The 16,772-nt window shown below is 42.1% G+C and overlaps 1 protein-coding gene across 6 annotated transcripts in view; it reads left to right on the top strand.

The window, feature by feature from the left end:
* The window catches only part of KCNMB2 (potassium calcium-activated channel subfamily M regulatory beta subunit 2), a 259,867-nt gene that overhangs the window by 176,574 nt on the left and 66,521 nt on the right, over positions 1–16,772 (top strand). The window lies entirely within an intron of this gene.

Genomic DNA, 16,772 nt, shown 5'->3' with positions numbered 1-16,772 from the left:
ATTGATAGTGATTGAAAACAGCATATGGAATAATGAAGTGTTATGACAAGCACTTATTGACAAAAAATGGTTTTGGCACCATGAGACAAAGTCAAGGAAATTCCAAGTTTTGGCTGAAAGCCCATCATTTATTCACTTCTTAACTTGATATTTTGTGTCTAGGTATGCTGAAAGACTCTGAGATCAGTGCAGGGATTATGCAGAGTGATTTTCTGCACTTCTCAGGTACATCAGGGCAAGGTAATGGTGTCAGGTGTAAGAGACTTTCAGCATTTCAGTTTCATGGATATTGTGAGTTACTGGAGCTTGCTTGCTTGAGTTTTTATGTTCTTTATAATTTTTAAGGGATGCGGCTTACGGTGAACATTAACACTTACTAGAGAGAGAAGACTGGGAGAGCAATAGCTAGAGACAGACTTACTATGAACAAAGCAAAAACTTCCATGCCCACATCTGCTACTAAACCTCAGTCCCTATCCTGCAAGAGCTTTGCCATTCCATACTTAGCTGTGTCCTGGAGATTGGTTATTCTTCCAAATGCTTTCAATTCTTTTTTAAATGTGGATGAACATCTTGTAGGGACATAAATAATAGCTTGCCCCTATACAGTGCTTTTATCTGAGAATATAAAAGCACATTAGGTGAGGAAACTTTGTTTTACATACGGGGAAACTGAGGCATAGAGAGCTAAGTGCCTTGCCTAAATTCATTCGCCTGGTCAGAGTTAGGTTTAGAATCCAAATCTCTTGACTCTCAACATCATGCCTATTTATCCAGGAGGCCTGGCCTACTCATTGGCTCATTGTGACATGTACCAGGGAAAAACCCAAGTTGCCATGGCTGAAAGACAAGTATCTAATACTGCTGTGCTTCGTGGTCTTTATATCTTAACATTATCTGAATGCTGGTTTTGCTTGTGAATTTTGGAGTGCAAAGTGGGGATTGTGTGGTCTAAAAATTGTTTTTTGCAGATAGTGAAAGTTGATGCCACTAGAGTGTGGTCTGCTGTGTAAATTCCTAGGGTAGGGTTGATACAAATAACGGTAGGGGCGGGGGAACTGTTACAAGAATCAGTTGCCAGTTAAAGATTGCAGCTCCTTCTGAGCCATTGAGGTCTATCAGGTAAAATGTGTGTTGTTAGAAAGTGTACTGATTCTGGAATGGCAGATTAGTATTTTTTACCTGATAGATTATTGCAGCACAGCTACATAAATCCATTATGGTGTTTTGTGTTAATATAAATTTAGACCCTGTTTAAAAATGGAATTTCTGAGAAACGTGGCTATTCTGTGCTTATTTGGCTTCTGTCACTGTGCCCTGTGTCCAGCTGCTGGGGAAACTTATGGAACAGCCATACAAATGATCTTCCGATCATATTCCCTTCAGTCCCATTGCATAATCCCACCTGTCCTGCGGGAAGGGAGTGTGACTTTTAGAGGAACTCTAGTATTTGGTGGCAGTCACCTTGCCAGGCAGATGGCATTGACAGGACTTTGATAACCTTCGGAGCTTTCTTTCCTGCCCTAACATCTGTTCAAGTGGATCTCACTAGAATTTACACTATGCTAATCACTATGGTGCCTCAGCAGATTACACAACTGCATTGCTTCACCAAATAATTTGAATCCTTGTACAAAATGGTCACTCTGCACATTTCAGTTTAATAGGAAATTAACCCCAAATAAAAATTATTTGAGACTGATCAGTGGCAGGGTCATGCCCATTAGTCCAGAGGATGCAGCATGTTGGATACCCATGCTGGTGATCTGAATTTGGGACCAAACTCATTCTCTCACTGTTCTGGAAGGCAGCACACTCAATGCTGGGCATGGTTTGGGGATGCAAGTCTATTCTTGAACAACCTCCTCTGGCTGACCCAGGAATTACGTCAATGGGCTGTGGAGGGAGGCCAAAGCCAGTGTTCTTCCAGTGGAAGGATGGGTTGTTTCGACATGTGGCACAGGAGAGGAAAGGAACAAGGGAATGGGAAAGGCAACAGGATACCCCCGGAGTCCCTACTCCCCCAAATCTGGTAAAAGTCTATTTCCTTGTATACTTTTTTAATTGGAAAAAGAGGGATTGCTCTTTCTCTGTGTGACTCTACAGGCCAAGTTCCAGGACCATGGAGAGAATCTGTGCAGCTCAGTATTAAATTTTGCCATGCAGATTTATTCTTATAAGCCCTGATGCAACCTCCTTTTCAACAGAGTGTTGTGTGTTGCTGGAATGTTCCATGTAAAAATGCCGAGTGAATGATGTCAACATTCCATCATTTTTTTTCTTATATCAACCGGTCAATTGACAGATAAAAATATGAAGGCTCAGATTGTGCTTGGATCCTTCAAAATTGGGCAGGCAGGAGGGTGAGACACAAAGGACTTTCCCTCCCCTGAACTCCTGGCCAGAGGCCAGGTACAAATGAGTTCAAGGATGGCATACCTAGTGCCCCTTTGGTTGCCAGACTGCCCAAGTGGGGTGGAGAGGAGTGGGGAGAAGGCAGGGCCACCTCAACCAATAGAAAGTGAAGCATGGTCATGGTCATGGTCAGGCTGCCCCTGTGCACTGGAAAGCTCACAGGGGTATCCCTCACAATGTTTCTGGTGCTCCCACTGAGGCAGTACAGCTCCACATCACCTCTCACTCAGAGCAATTTGAATTGTGCCCTGTAGCTCATGAATCTTCTTTACATGCAGCTAGCATTCTCTGCTATGCAACTGCAGGCGCTGAAAGCTATTAATCAAGGGATATGAGTGACTCTTAACAACACTGCTCTATCCTCAAAACTGTTAGTGGAGGCAAACTCAGTGCACCTTCCTGCTACATTGTGGATCATTATATTGACTGCTTAGTAGATTGACCCTACACTTCACCGTGCATTAAACTAAAGGTATACAGCAGAGATATTATTATAGTAAACACAGAGGTAAAAATGCATTTTTACTGGGATCTCTTTAGTCTTAGAAATCTAGAGTGAAATCCTGGCTTCATTGAAGTTAATGGCAAAACACCTATTGTCTTCCATGCACGTGAGTGTTACCCATAAGTGTCCATTAAATATTGCTGGGTTTAGTAATAGGTTGGTTACAAGACTGTCTCAACTACTGTGAGTAGAGTGTAGATTTAATATTCATTTGTAAACAAAACACAACATTGGGAAATAGTTCAGGTGGGAAGTGTGTGTCAGTGGAGCCACCAGAAAGTGTCTTTTAATTTCCACTGAATAATTCTCATGCTTCAGAGAAGATCAAAGGTATGAAAATGTCTAATGCTCCCATCCAACAAAGCACTTTGGAATATGCTTCACTTTAAGTAGAGTCATGCCATTGACTTTAATAGGACTGCTCATGGGCTTAAAGTTAAGCACATGCTTAAGTTCTATGCTGGATCACGGTCTAAACAAACACTAAAAGGATGCATCCACTTCACTCGTGCCATTTATCCCTCCTTTCCTCCTCTTCCCCCAGGCAAGTTAATCCCTCCCCACCTGGCCTTAATGTTGTCCTCTTAATGTGCTTTGGATATATACAACAAGTCAATGGAGCTATGCTGATTTACCTCAGCGGAGGAGCTGGCCTGTAAGGTTTAATATTTATGAGAGTACAGAGGACTGTTCTAACTGGCACTTAGGGTGATGTTTAACTCTGCTCCCACTTAAGTCAATGAGAGCTTTACAATTGACTTTAATCTGAGAAGAGTTGGGCCAACACTGAGAACTTTTGAAAATCTGACCCATAATGTTTACCAATTAATATATGTGCCGGTTTTGTTTTTATGGGATTTTGCAACATTATTTCTTCAGGTGTGTAAATTGTTCTTATAGAATCATAGAAATCTAGACCCGGAAGGGACCAAGAGAAGCTAGTAAGTCCAACCCCCTGTGCTGAGGCAGGACCCAGTAAACCTAGGCCATCCCTGTTAGATGTTTGTCTAACCTGTTCTTAAAAACCTCCAGTGGTGGGGATTCCACAACCTCCCTTGGAAGCTTATTCCAGGGCTTAAATTCCCTTAGAGTTAGAAAGGTTTCTCTAATGTCTAACGTAAATCTACCTTGCTGCAGACTAAGCTCATTGCTTCTTGCCCTATCTTCAGTGGACATGGAGAACAATTGATCTCCATCCTTTTTATAAGAGCCCTTAATGTATCTGAAGATTGTTATCAGGTGTCCCGCCGCCCCCCCCAGTCTTCTTTTCTGAAGACTGAAAGTGTCCATTTTTTAACATTTACTCATAGTTCAGGTTTTCTTAACATTTTATCATTTTTGTTGCTTTCCTCTGAATTCTTCCAAATTTGTCCACATTTTTCCTAAAGAGTGGCACCCAGAACTGTATGTAGTCCTCCAGCTGAGCCCTCACCTGTCCTGAGTAGAGCAGGACAATTACCTTCTATGTCTTACATATAACAAGCCTAGTAATACATCCCAGAATGATCGTAGCCTTTTTCTGTGCCACATGGCTGACTCAAATTCAATATGTGATCCACTATAACCCCCAGACCCTTTTCAGAAGTACTACCACCTAGCCAGTATTCCCCATTTTGTCATGCTGGCTGGTATGTAAGTTATAAAGGATCAAGTGAGGAGATATAATGTGAATGGAGTGAGAATAAAGGAAGGAAAATTATATAGTATGAGAGAAGTGGCTGCATCACTTCAATCTTCACTTCCAGATTTTCATGTTTTTGAAGTAGAATTATTATTCTATGGAAATTATAAAATATTTTCTGGCCATTAGGTCGTCTTTATCGATACACACTTTCCACCTTAATTATTCCCTAATGAAATTTTGGGTTATGAATTTCCCTGTTTTTCATGAGTGCTGGGAGTTTTAATTGGGGTGGGATGTGCTGTCTGGAAAAGAGGAACCCTGCTGTTCCCAGCAGATCTCATGATTCCCTCCTCCAGATGTTAGCAGGACAAGGAAGGGATTATGGAAGGGAATAGAGGTGAAAAGATCCATATGTATAAATGTAAGCACTCTACCTTTCCCTGTCCCTTCAAATGGCTCAGGAGATTGCAGCACTCCCTTCTATGCCCTCTCTCAACCTGCCCCATTCTAAGCCTCATCTACTCCTCTATGCTCCTGCAATCCCCTTCTATTCCCCTATTCCATGCCCCACTAGTGTCCTCCTCCAGGAAATCTCCTTCTCTTGTCCCCTAAAGCTTTCTCATTCTGAGACTAGGAAGTAAGGCTCCACGCCATCCTTCCAGGTGCCTCCTCCAATCCATCACTCCTAATCCATGCACTTGCCCCTTACTTCCGTTTCCATACAATTTACTGGACTCCTGCACTTCCACGTACCGTCTTGGTCTCCTGTCCTCCAATCCATGCACCCAGCCTCTAGTTCAGCTGTCATAAACAGATAAGTTAATAGCACAGAAGTACTTTATATCTCTTTGACTGTAAAGGTTAACAAGTTCAGTAGGCCTGGCTGTTACCTGACCAGAGAGCCAATCAGGGGACAGGATACTTTCAAATCTTGAGGGAGGGAAGTTTCTGTGTGTGCTGTTAGAATTTGGTTGTTGTTCACTCTGGGGGCTCAGAGAGACCAGACCTGCAACCAGGTTTCTCTCCAATCTCCTTGATACAGGTTCTTATAGATTCCAAATAGTAAGTACTAGATAGATAGCCGATTATGCGCTATTGTTTTCTTGTAATTTGCAAATGTCATTTGGCGAAGGAGTTCACTTGTGTATTTGGCTGAAAGAAGTTCAAATTTGTATTTTGCTGAAGGATTTTAATATTGTATTGAATACTTAGGCTGGGGGAGTAATCCCAGTGCCTATTCAGCGAAAGACGCTGTACCTATTCCCTTTAATAAATTTACACAAGATGAATTTTTACTATTTTTCTCTCTTTAATTAAAAATTTCTTATTTAAACCTGATTGTTTTTTTAATTCTGGTAGAGAGACCTCAGGGGACTGGGTCTGGATCACCAGGGATTGGGGGGAAAAGGAAGGGAAGGGGGGGAGAGGGGCTAATTTCCTCTCTATGGACAGATTACGTCCTCTCTCAGGAAGAGTCGGGAGGGGAAGATGCAATTTTTCCTCGTGTTTAAGAAATTCAAAGGAGTTTGAATCACACAGTGATCTTCCAGGGTAACCCAGGAGGGGAAGCCTGGGAGAGGCAACGGTGGGGAAGGTTTACTTTCCTGTGTTAAGATCCAGAGGTCTAGGGTCTTGGGGCCCCGGGCAAAGGTTGTTGGGACCAGAGTGTACCAGGCACTGGAATTCCTGGTTGGTGGCAGCGCTACAGGTTCTAAGCTGGTAATCAAGCTTAGAGGAATTCATGCTGGTACCCCATCTTTTGGACACTAAGGTTCAGAGTGGGGAATTGTACCATGACATCAGCCAAGAAGCTGGAGTCAGAATAAGGTTAGTTTATTTTTATAAATGATGCTCTCTATATACACTTAAAAACAATGCAATGTGCATTTTAACCCTTTCCCCTCTCCTCCCAAAGGGAAGTTCTCCGCAACATCAATAAAACCAAACAAAGCTGGTGTTTCTTGGGCAAGCTATTAGCAGTAGAATGTATTTGTAAAAGTGTATCAGAGTGGCTTGCCCCTCAAGGGCTGGAGAGCCTGGGGCTAGCCACCCTGATTACTAAAGAGGCACTCCTGGATTGGATCAGTTAATTCCCTCTAAGGTGCAGCAGGTGGCTGTAGTGAAAGGGGATGTTCAGGAAACTGCAACAACTAAGAAAAGTTCCTGTTGGGAAGACTCTGGCATAGGGGGGTTGGAACCTGTAGGCTGTGGTTGGAAGGGGAAGGAAACTGAGGGTTGACCTCTAGCTAGCAAGAGCCTGGATTGGTGGCTTTGAATGGAGCAGATTAGAATAGAGGAAGAACTCTGTGTGACTGAAGAACTAGGGTGGAGCATGAACTTTTGGTTTTTATGGTGAGAGACTTTCCTGGGGAAGACTCTGATAACTGATTGAACCATTTTTATTATTAAGGACCTTGAGGATCTTTTGATCCATTTCTATTGTTTCACCAGCCCTAGGAGGGGGATGCTGTTTAACCATAAGACAGACTGTGTGGAGTTCTTGAGGGGGCTCACTGAGGCAGGGTGGCCTGCATTGCCACAAGAGGGTGCTCAGTAAGCAGGCACTCCACTACAGTGACCTACAGTCATGTTTTCAAAACACTTTTAACTTTAAAACTCTGTCTAACTTTTCCCAAGATTACTATAAAATCTCTACCCTTGGGGAGTTACAACTCACAGGTTTTCAGAAAGTTTTTTTTTTTTTTTTTTTTTTTGGAGAGGCTGTGGGGGCTGACAATCAAATCTCAAATGGAAAGAAAGCTTCAACTTTAACTGTGGTGTGACTACTGCTGTTCCCTTGTCCACTCTGATTAAATGGCATACAAAATGATTAAATTCCCCACTAAAATAGGCCTATCTTTAATCATGAAAACATGCACATCAGGATATTATCAGCTATTAGTAGACTCATACGTGTAATAACATCCCTAATGCCAAAAGCTTTAACTCAGAAATGTTCTTGGGGCCCATAAGTTACAAAGCTTTTTGCCAAGGATTTGAAACAGCTGTGCAAATGTCAAGCCACATGACACCACTATCAGTTACTATTATACCTACTCTACAGGAGGGTAAAGTGAGGCAGAGACCAGTTGTGATTTCCCTACAATCATACAACGAGCTAGTGAAAGAGATGATAATAGAACCCAGCTGTTCTGAGTCCTAGGTCAGAACGAGTAGAAAATATTACTTCATGCCATCCCTTAGGATGGTTATAAAATGGGTACTACTTTTAAAAGGTTCTTTCTTTTTTTCAGGATTTGGTTCAAAGTACCTATCCCCTCATAATTGGGCTACCATGCTAAAAATGTAATCAACTCTAACAATAGTGAAAAGTAAAATCTCCTGATCCATAAAAAATAACTATCCACTCTTATGAAACAAGGGCTTCAGATCTGTTGAAATGGTAAGTGCTTCAGAGCATTTGAAGGCACAACAATAGAACAGGGCACATAAGTGTGGGGGCACTTCTGTATAAAATTTGCCTGATTCCACTGTCCAATCCTGCAAGAGGCAGAGCACTCCCGATGCGGGGATTGAAATATATGATGATCTAGCTCTTGGAGGTACAGACAGGCCTGCTGTCATGTGTAAAAAAAAAAAAAAGCACTTACGATTTAGGTTTGTCAGGAGAAAAGACTCCGTACTTTTGGTTAACCTATATAATTTGCAGCTTATCCTGAATCTGTTTGAAGCTCTGTGACTTACAGCAGTCAGGAGTATAGTCATGCCCATGATAGCATTACATCATCTCATTTGCATAGCAAATCCTATACCTGTTATCCATGTTTATATCTGTGACCTAAACTGTTTGGTTTCATTGTAGGCTGATGGAACTTGAAAGATACAAGTAAATAACTGCTATCAAGACGAGGGACAGTGTATAACAAAGCATGTCTGACACAGGAAGCCACAGAGCAGGCAGAATATGAACAGACGAGCTGTCTAGAGCCCAATGCACAGAATCATATCAGATTTCAGATTATAAGGGTGTCCCGATTCCCCCCACAAAACTAGCAGCAGCAAATTCCAGCCAGAAAAACAGATCAAAATTTCTCCTCAGTGATACGTGAACGCTGCTTCTACCAGCATGGCTGGCCAGTAAGGCACCTCTTACACCAGCAAAGAGGTCACCAAAAAAGCATGATTATTTGCTAGTCTTGTGGGCACTGGGTTTAAATATCTGGTCACACTCAAGTGTCTACAGCTTTCATGTGCATGCTTGTCATGAGGAATGAATATTCTGGATAGTGGGGGGATGGGACAAAGGGTATTTTCACCACACTTAATGCGGTTCACTTTATGAAAATAGAAATTTCAGTTCGTTATTACAGAATGTAAGATTCTGCAGTGGATTCAAGCCACAAATAACCAGAGAGGTTATTGTGTGGGATCGCTGATAAATGAAAGGCATCCTCCTTTTCATTTCAGTGGTTCCTAGTCTCCTCAGAGCCAGGAAATTGGTTTCTGTGAGTTATAGTTAATAAACACTGGTACAGAGTAATCCAGAACTCATGTAGTGATATGTCATCATATCTGCTGTGTATTAGTATGAGTAGCTGCTCTAATTCAATAAAACTTATTAGAACACATTTGTATTCAAGTAGAGGATTAGTGGTTTGAGCATGAGTCTGAATACAGCTTGACAGTGAGGTACCACCGGTGCACATCCTGATAGGCTCAGTTTATCTCTTCAGATAAACCCAGGAGTAAACTTTGTTGTTGAGGGCTTTGGGGTGATGTCCTGTTACTTATCCTAAGAGCGTGATCTAAGTTCTATGCTCCTTTTGTTCAGCGTTCCCTGGCTGCAATCTTGCAGCCTAGAAAACACTACCTGCTGGAGGTTCTTTATATTATGGCTTGTGAAGCACTTTGGGGACAGATGTTTAAATGTAGAACATTATTCATTATCACTGGTGATGCTAAAAGATTAAAATACAAGCTGGACTGGTAGGGACACAATGCATGGCTGTGGGTCCCATGCTCCCCAGCTTGACAAGGCATAGGAATGTGACAAACTCTGTGGTGGTATTGAGGCTTTCTGTGTGACCAGTGCTTTCAGTGGCACTCATGGGCCTCACAAGGACCCACATCCAAGCCTTCTCAACTGGGGGTGAAGTCTGGGAGTGCCAATAGAGGGCTCTCAGAGGGGCCCCTCACCACCATCACTTCTCCCTTCACAATGTCTCCCAAATCTGCCCTTTCCTCCCCATCCCCCTTTGGTCACCGCATGCTTTAGCAAATGTCCTCCTCAGGGCCGGCTTTGGCTTTTTTGCCACCCCAAGCATTAAAAAAAAACCTTGTGGGGCAGCCGGAGCAGCGAAGCAAAAAAATAAATAATTAAAACACATGCGGGGCAGCCCGAGCCAGGGTGCAAGGGGACTCCCTGAGCTGCAGATGTGCCCCGGGCAGCGGAGTGTGTGCCCTGGCTAGCACAGGGAGGGGGAAGGGAGCGGGGGGAGAGAGAAGGGGGCGGCCAGGGCTTCCTTCAGCTGGGGTGCTTCCCATGCAGCCCCTCCCACCATGCCGCCTGCAGACAGAGTGTGCAGCCCGCTCCCAGCAGGGCATTCCCCTCCTCTGCACCGCCACTCCCTACAGGGCGGCCGGAGCAGCAAACCAAAAAAAAAAAAAGGATTGGAGGATCCCGCCCCTTAGAATCTGCTGCCCCAAGCACAAGCTTGCTTGGCTGGTGCCTGGAGCCAGCCCTGGTCCTCCTTGCTGATTGACAGGCATTTCACCTTCCACCCGCTGCTCTCCATACAAAACACAACTGCTAAAATGATCTTTCCCATCTGCCATTCTAACTGTCACTCTCTCCCTCTTTGAATCTGCTCACACTACTCTGACCCTGTGCACATCTCAGTTCTATCCCATCTGCCCTGCTGAGCTGCAGTGGTGGTGTCCTCTGGTTTCTTCATGCTGTCTGTGGTGTGGCTGGCTGCAGATTGCTCTGGCTCTCTGCCTTGGTCCGCTGAGCAGCTCTCGATTTTTTCTGCTGAATGCCCCGTCTTTTTCTGATGTTCCATCTCATTCCAATAGGCAAGCAGTCATTGCTAACTTTGGGTGGTCTGAATATTACCTCATTTCACCCCAAATATGCTCAACCTGTTGCACTGTCATAACTGACTGTAAAAACTGGCTCTGGACCAGCATCTGGTAATATTTCAGACCTGATTTGGCTGGCTCAGCTGCAGAAAATAATTCACATCTCATAGCCTGCAGAACTGGTTTGTTTAATAAGTTCCATCAGGTGAACTTACCTATCCAGAGGTCTGGGCCCTCTGGTCATATACTGACTGGTTGAAATCAGTGGCATCCTTTTCTGCACAATTCTTCTATGGCCTTACACATGTAAGGCCAGAGAAGCACAATATGTTCAGTATGATGGCCTTATTCTAAAATCAAAGTGAAACAACAATACGGAACAAGAGTGCGGTGGGCATGGGGGAGCACAGCATATGTGTTTCCTCCGTAGTAAACTGCAGCAACTCTGTACAAAATGGCTGCTGTGTCAATGGACAGGGACATTTAAAAATGCAGTACATAGATAAAAATGGCATAAAACTTTCAAGTTACAGTACACGTTGTTTTACACATTGAGCTTGTGCTTTGCCTAATGACTGAAAATACCTCTCTTCTCATATGCTAAATGACTTCCTGCTCCTTCCAATTCTGCCTTAAAACATGATCTTCTTGGAAGTGTTTCAACAATGAGTACTGCAAGAATTTCCCACCACTCCAAGGCTGTGCCATCACGTGGTGAGCTGTGTCTCCACTATTTATCTAGTCTAGATTGTAAGCGCCTTGGATCATAGACCAAGGGCCAGATCCTCAGGTAGTATAAATCACCATAGCGCCATTAATTTCAGTTTATACCAGCCAAGGATCTGCCCCATGTCTTCATTTATGGGCACTGTCAGTATTCAGTAACAATACAATTGAAGTAACTTTATTTCAGCAAATGGGAGGTAGCAGCAGATAATGAGTTTGCAAATGAGGCTATTTCTGCTTTTCACTACACCACATTGTGCCTTAAAAATTCAAGGAGGAGCCTTAACATCTGCTGCTTGTAGTAGCAACTTCAAGGGACAGCGAGCAGGGGACAGACAATGTTCTGAATGTTTTCCTAGGGTTCCTGTTGCTAAGGAAACTACCTCCTTGATATCTGTGTTCACTACATCTGGGTCACTTGAGCTTTTGCTCTCAGAGTAAAGAATGGGTTAGTGTTTGGGGACTCATTGGGAAAGGAGAAATGATTAAAGTATATACTTAACGCACAATCTCCCTCACTCTCACACGCTATATAATAGCCATGGGACAAATTCCGTTTTTAGTGATTATGAGTATTGCTAAAAGAAACCCTTGTCACCATACTACATGCAATGCTGTACATGACTTAAATTAAGGCAAAACTTGCCAAAAATATACCAAAGAAAATGTCCAGTGCTGCAAGGTTCTGAACACCTTATTTATATTGCAGCTGTGCTTAAAGGCCTCAGTTAGTGCTAAGTGCTGTGCAAACATATAGAAAAGCTTTTCTCTCTCACCAACAAATAAAAGATTTTACTTCACCCACCTTGCATCTCTGACATCCTGGGACCAGCACAGCTACAACAACACTGCATCCTTCTGCTATGGCATTTGGGGGGCTCTGGTGAGACACACTGAACAGTTTTCATTGTATGATGCTAAATTACCATGGAATGATTTGGACACAGCAGCCTGACCTCTCTGCTGTGGAATTATTGAAAGCAGTCAGGGTTCACCTTCATTTCTCAATTCCTGCTTAAGCAGCCAGTCTGATTATTGCATCATGATTTTCTGAAGCAGCTGTCTGTCTCCTTTTATAGCTTTATCATAGAGGTTTGCAAGTATCAAAAGTAAGTATTTAACTCGGGAGATCTTGCACCCTAGTTGAAGGCACCATCAGGCAATCTATTGCAGGATGCCAGTTGCATGGTACTACTGTTTTACCTGATAGGTAATGATGAGTGAGTCTTGAACGCAACCTTTGGTGCTGTTTCTGAGCAACTTTGCATGCTGTTCCTCTGGACCACAGTGTCATGAGCATTTTGATATATATATATCTACCAATTAATTAGTTAATGATTAAATAAAAGGGAGGACTGATTTGGACACTAAAACTTATTGAAGGCACCAATTTAACAGCTGGACCATTTTGGCATCAGTGGTTTTCCTAGTGTGAGTTTTCCCATTGATTTTCCTATGTAAATGTGAGATCCTGTCTCATTTATTCAAGTTTTACAGGCAGTAACCTATGGCAGTAAACTGTCAGAGAGGCAACAAACTATTCAGTATTGTTTGGCTAGTGACTGCAGGTGTGTAAGGCGTGAATGTTTGTCTAGATGGTAAAACCCCTAGAGCAGGCCCTGTGTGTATTTCATCATCTGCATTACAATATCACCACAGCATGTGCTGGCTCGCCAGGCAACCAAACCCCAGAACCAATCATGGCCAGCTGAGTTTCTGAAGTAGTTTGCAAGCTGCATGTTACCATTCTCTGAACCTAGACTGACAAGCTTGGCTCCTTAAGGAATCTCATTGAGCTCGACAGCATAGCTAGCTTGAAGATGCTTCATTATAAGTAAGTCTCTCTCTCTCTCTCTCTCTCCCCCGACTACCTTACAAACCCTCAGCCTACCTTTGATCTCAAATCCTTGTACTCTAGCCAGAGTAGGGAGAACGCTGATTCGTGAGACTTCAACAATACTTAAAGAGATTACTTCAATCTCTTAAACAAATTTCAGTCTAGTTTAAGATTAAGTACTGCCACTGAGATGTCCTCGTTCATTAAATCAGCATGATCTAACCTCATAGCTGCTGCCAACTGGGAGCCAGAAGTCCTTAGTTTTATACTGACTCAGTTGTGTGCGATCTTGACCAAGTCACTCTAACAGCTCTCTGCCTCAGTTTACCTAATGGTCAGCCCCAATGTAAAAAACCTTTCAGATTCTCAGATGAAGGGTAATATAAGTGCAAAGTAGTGTTCAGGCTATGTGCAATGTCATTTTCTTTTACAAATGTTGGCATGCTTATTGCTTTCCATGCTTGTATTTAATATTTCAGATTCATTTAATATCTGTATGAGACTGACTGATTAACATAGGACTTGGGATGGTATTAAAAAAAATCCAACTTTGTCTTTGTTCATGGCTGGTATTTCAACTTTATATAGCTTAGTGATTTTTGACTTTGGTGCCCCTGGAACAGGGACTTGTGCATTTTAGCATACTCCAGCGTTCCATTCTGGATGCAGTTTTCAATGTACAGCTGTTAAGTGATTTCCCTGCTAAGCAGTTAGTACCCAGCTTTCTATTTGTATTGTATACCTTGGCATGGCTTTCTTTGTGTCTCTCTGATGTTTCAGAAATGATTAACCCTATAAGTGACTATGCTTTAGCCTCAGCTATATCACTCCAGGGTTCTTTAGAGCTATGAGAAAAGTGACACTTTTTCAGTTTGATGTGATTTTTTTCATCATTCTGTTGTGGCCCAAGGTGTAGCCCAGAAATTTGGTTTTGGATGAAAAATCCCCAAAATGGTCAGTTTTTCATCAAAAATGTTCCAAATTCAAAATTCCTCCCTTTCTTTTTATTGTAACATGAACTGACTTCCCTCAAAGTTTTTAAGATTCTCCCATTTGAACAGGACCACGTTCAAGTCCAGATGGAAATGTCATGGGGGTTTTTGTGTGAAATTGGCCCATTTTTAAAAATTCAAAATAAAAGATGAACACCACAATTAGTGAGGATCATGCCTTTGATTTGCCTTTCCCCCCGCCCCACCTTTCAGTTAGTGCAATTTGTTTGCCTCAGTTCTCACTATCCCCATTCTGGTACTTGGCTTGATTAGCATCCATCTGGTACCAATGTTAAGATTATGGTACTAAACCAAAGCTTTATAACAACATCAAAAAATTAAGTATGCTTCTCTGTTCCTGCCACGCTATGTTCATTATTGCTTCATTTCTGAGACTGAAAGTACAGCTGGAGGTAGAGCGATTTAAACTGTATATGTGCTAGCTCCAGCTCCCCCTTCTCCCATAGCTGCCTGCTTCCAGCTGCCTGCTGTATTTCTGTGAGCTAATTTAAAGAGAGAATCCTTTCTAATCTGATTTATTACTTCAATCAAAATCCAAGTATGATTTATTTTGAATCACATATGAATATTTAGCTCTTTGGGGTAGGAACTTGGTCAACCTACATGTCTGTAAAGCACTTAGCACATTCCTGGAATTAGAGGAGTAAATAATACAAATAATTTAATATAACAAAGTTCTTAGGGACCCATTTCATTTAAAAAAATTTTTTTTTGCAAAATCCAGCCAAGTGCTAATACGTGAAAGTCTCACTTTAAGGTATGAGGCAGAATGGTCTGGTGTTTAGGGAATTAGCTTAGGACTGGAGAAACCTGGGTTCTAGTCCCTGCTCTGAGGCATACTTTCTGTATAATCTTGGGCAAGTCAATGTCTGTTGTGCCTTAGTTCTCCATTTATAAAATGAGGATAAAAGCACTTTCTTACTTCATAGGGATATTGTAAGGGTAAATACATTAAAGACTCTGATGTGCTTAGATACTATGTGATGGGGGAGGGCATATAAGTACCACAGATAAATAGGTATGTTTCAAAGAACAGAGAATCAATGGATATTTAGTAATTCATATCTGAATAGTAATTTACAATCATGTGGTGTTTTCTAAAGCATCCTCTTAAAATGTGTCCCAAAATTGGAATACACAAAGCGTGTGTATGGGCCAGAACCACCACTTATTTTCATGGAGCTGGGCCAATTTATACCACCTGAAGATATGACCCAGCATTCAGTTTCTCATAGGGTGACCAGATGTCCCAATTTTATAGGGAGAGTCCCGATATTTGGGGCTTTGTTTTATATAGGCACCTATTACCGCCCCTACCTCCATCCCGATTTTTCACATTTTCTATCTGGTCCCCCCTAGTTACTCATTCTCCCTGTAAAAGCAGCAAAGAGTCCTGTGGCATCTTATAGACTAACAGATGTAGTGGAGCATGAGCTTTCGTGGGTGAATACCGACTTTGTCGGATGCATGTCATTCTCCCTGGGCACTTACTAATTTATGTGCACATAAATACAAACATAAACGGATGCAGTTGCAGGATCTCAGAGTCCTGTTGAGGTTTCTCCTTTGAAAAATTGGCTCACTATACATAGGAATCATTTTGGTGTAGACCTGTGTATAAGTCAACCCCTGCTCTTTGATTTTTACCAAAAATATTTGGCTTAAGAACGAGTATATACGGAAAAGTAATTTAACAGAATGGTAATACTATCTCTGCAAATCTAATACCATTTCTACAAAAGCAGAATACTTCAACGAGTGACATACTCTTTTCGGGCCCAGTCCAACATGTATTAAGTCAGTGGAAAGATTCCCTCAGCTTCAATGGCAGTTGGAGCAGTCCCTTGAGGTTTTTGGTTTGTCAGTTGCTTTTATCATAACATTACTGTTTTCACAAAATATGCCACTGTAACTTGTCATGCTGATTAAGCTAATTTGTTAATTTCCAGAAAGATACAGTTTCTGAATATGTACAGCATTTTAGTTCTTAAAAGCAGAATGTTGAATGCATTGCTGTATTAGTGTCATATTTACTATGTTCTGCAATATATTAAACCATAATCAGTTTGGCCAAAACATTTACAAGTCTGTAGAAAGAAAATGTCATGCGTGCTTAAAGTATAAGTGATGACATGCAGTGCAGGCCACTATAAAGATGAGCTATACAGGAACCCCAGCCCTTTATCTGAAGGGTCAGTGACCTGCAGTCTGTTTTAAACTAATTGTGTTGCCATTTCACTAATGGCCAGTTCATTGTACTCAATCTGCTTGTTTATTACACACACCTATTTGGAATGATCAGCTTCATTACACATGTCTCTGACATTCCAGTGCCATAATCCACATGGAATTAAGTAGGTTTCTATGCATATGGAGTAGATTAGGCACATAATGTTCTTTTACAGGAGGTGGCTGATAAGCCCTGAACTATCTCAGTCTATCATTCTGTGCAAGTCCTAGCAACGCCTCCCAGTCAAGCATTCTGTTAACTCTTTCACTTCTTATTTCTTACAAGGCCACACATAATCCTAATCTTTTTATTTTGCTGAGCTATTATCTCTCTCTTTTCCTGGTGGCCAAGCACTGAGATTTCATGGTGCCACATTTTTC

The sequence above is a fragment of the Chelonoidis abingdonii genome, chromosome 8 (assembly GCF_003597395.2).
Source record: "Chelonoidis abingdonii isolate Lonesome George chromosome 8, CheloAbing_2.0, whole genome shotgun sequence".
In the NCBI taxonomy this organism is placed as follows: domain Eukaryota; kingdom Metazoa; phylum Chordata; order Testudines; family Testudinidae; genus Chelonoidis; species Chelonoidis abingdonii.
Note: the sequence above shows the minus strand (reverse complement) of the source record. Positions and strands in the feature narration are given on the sequence as shown.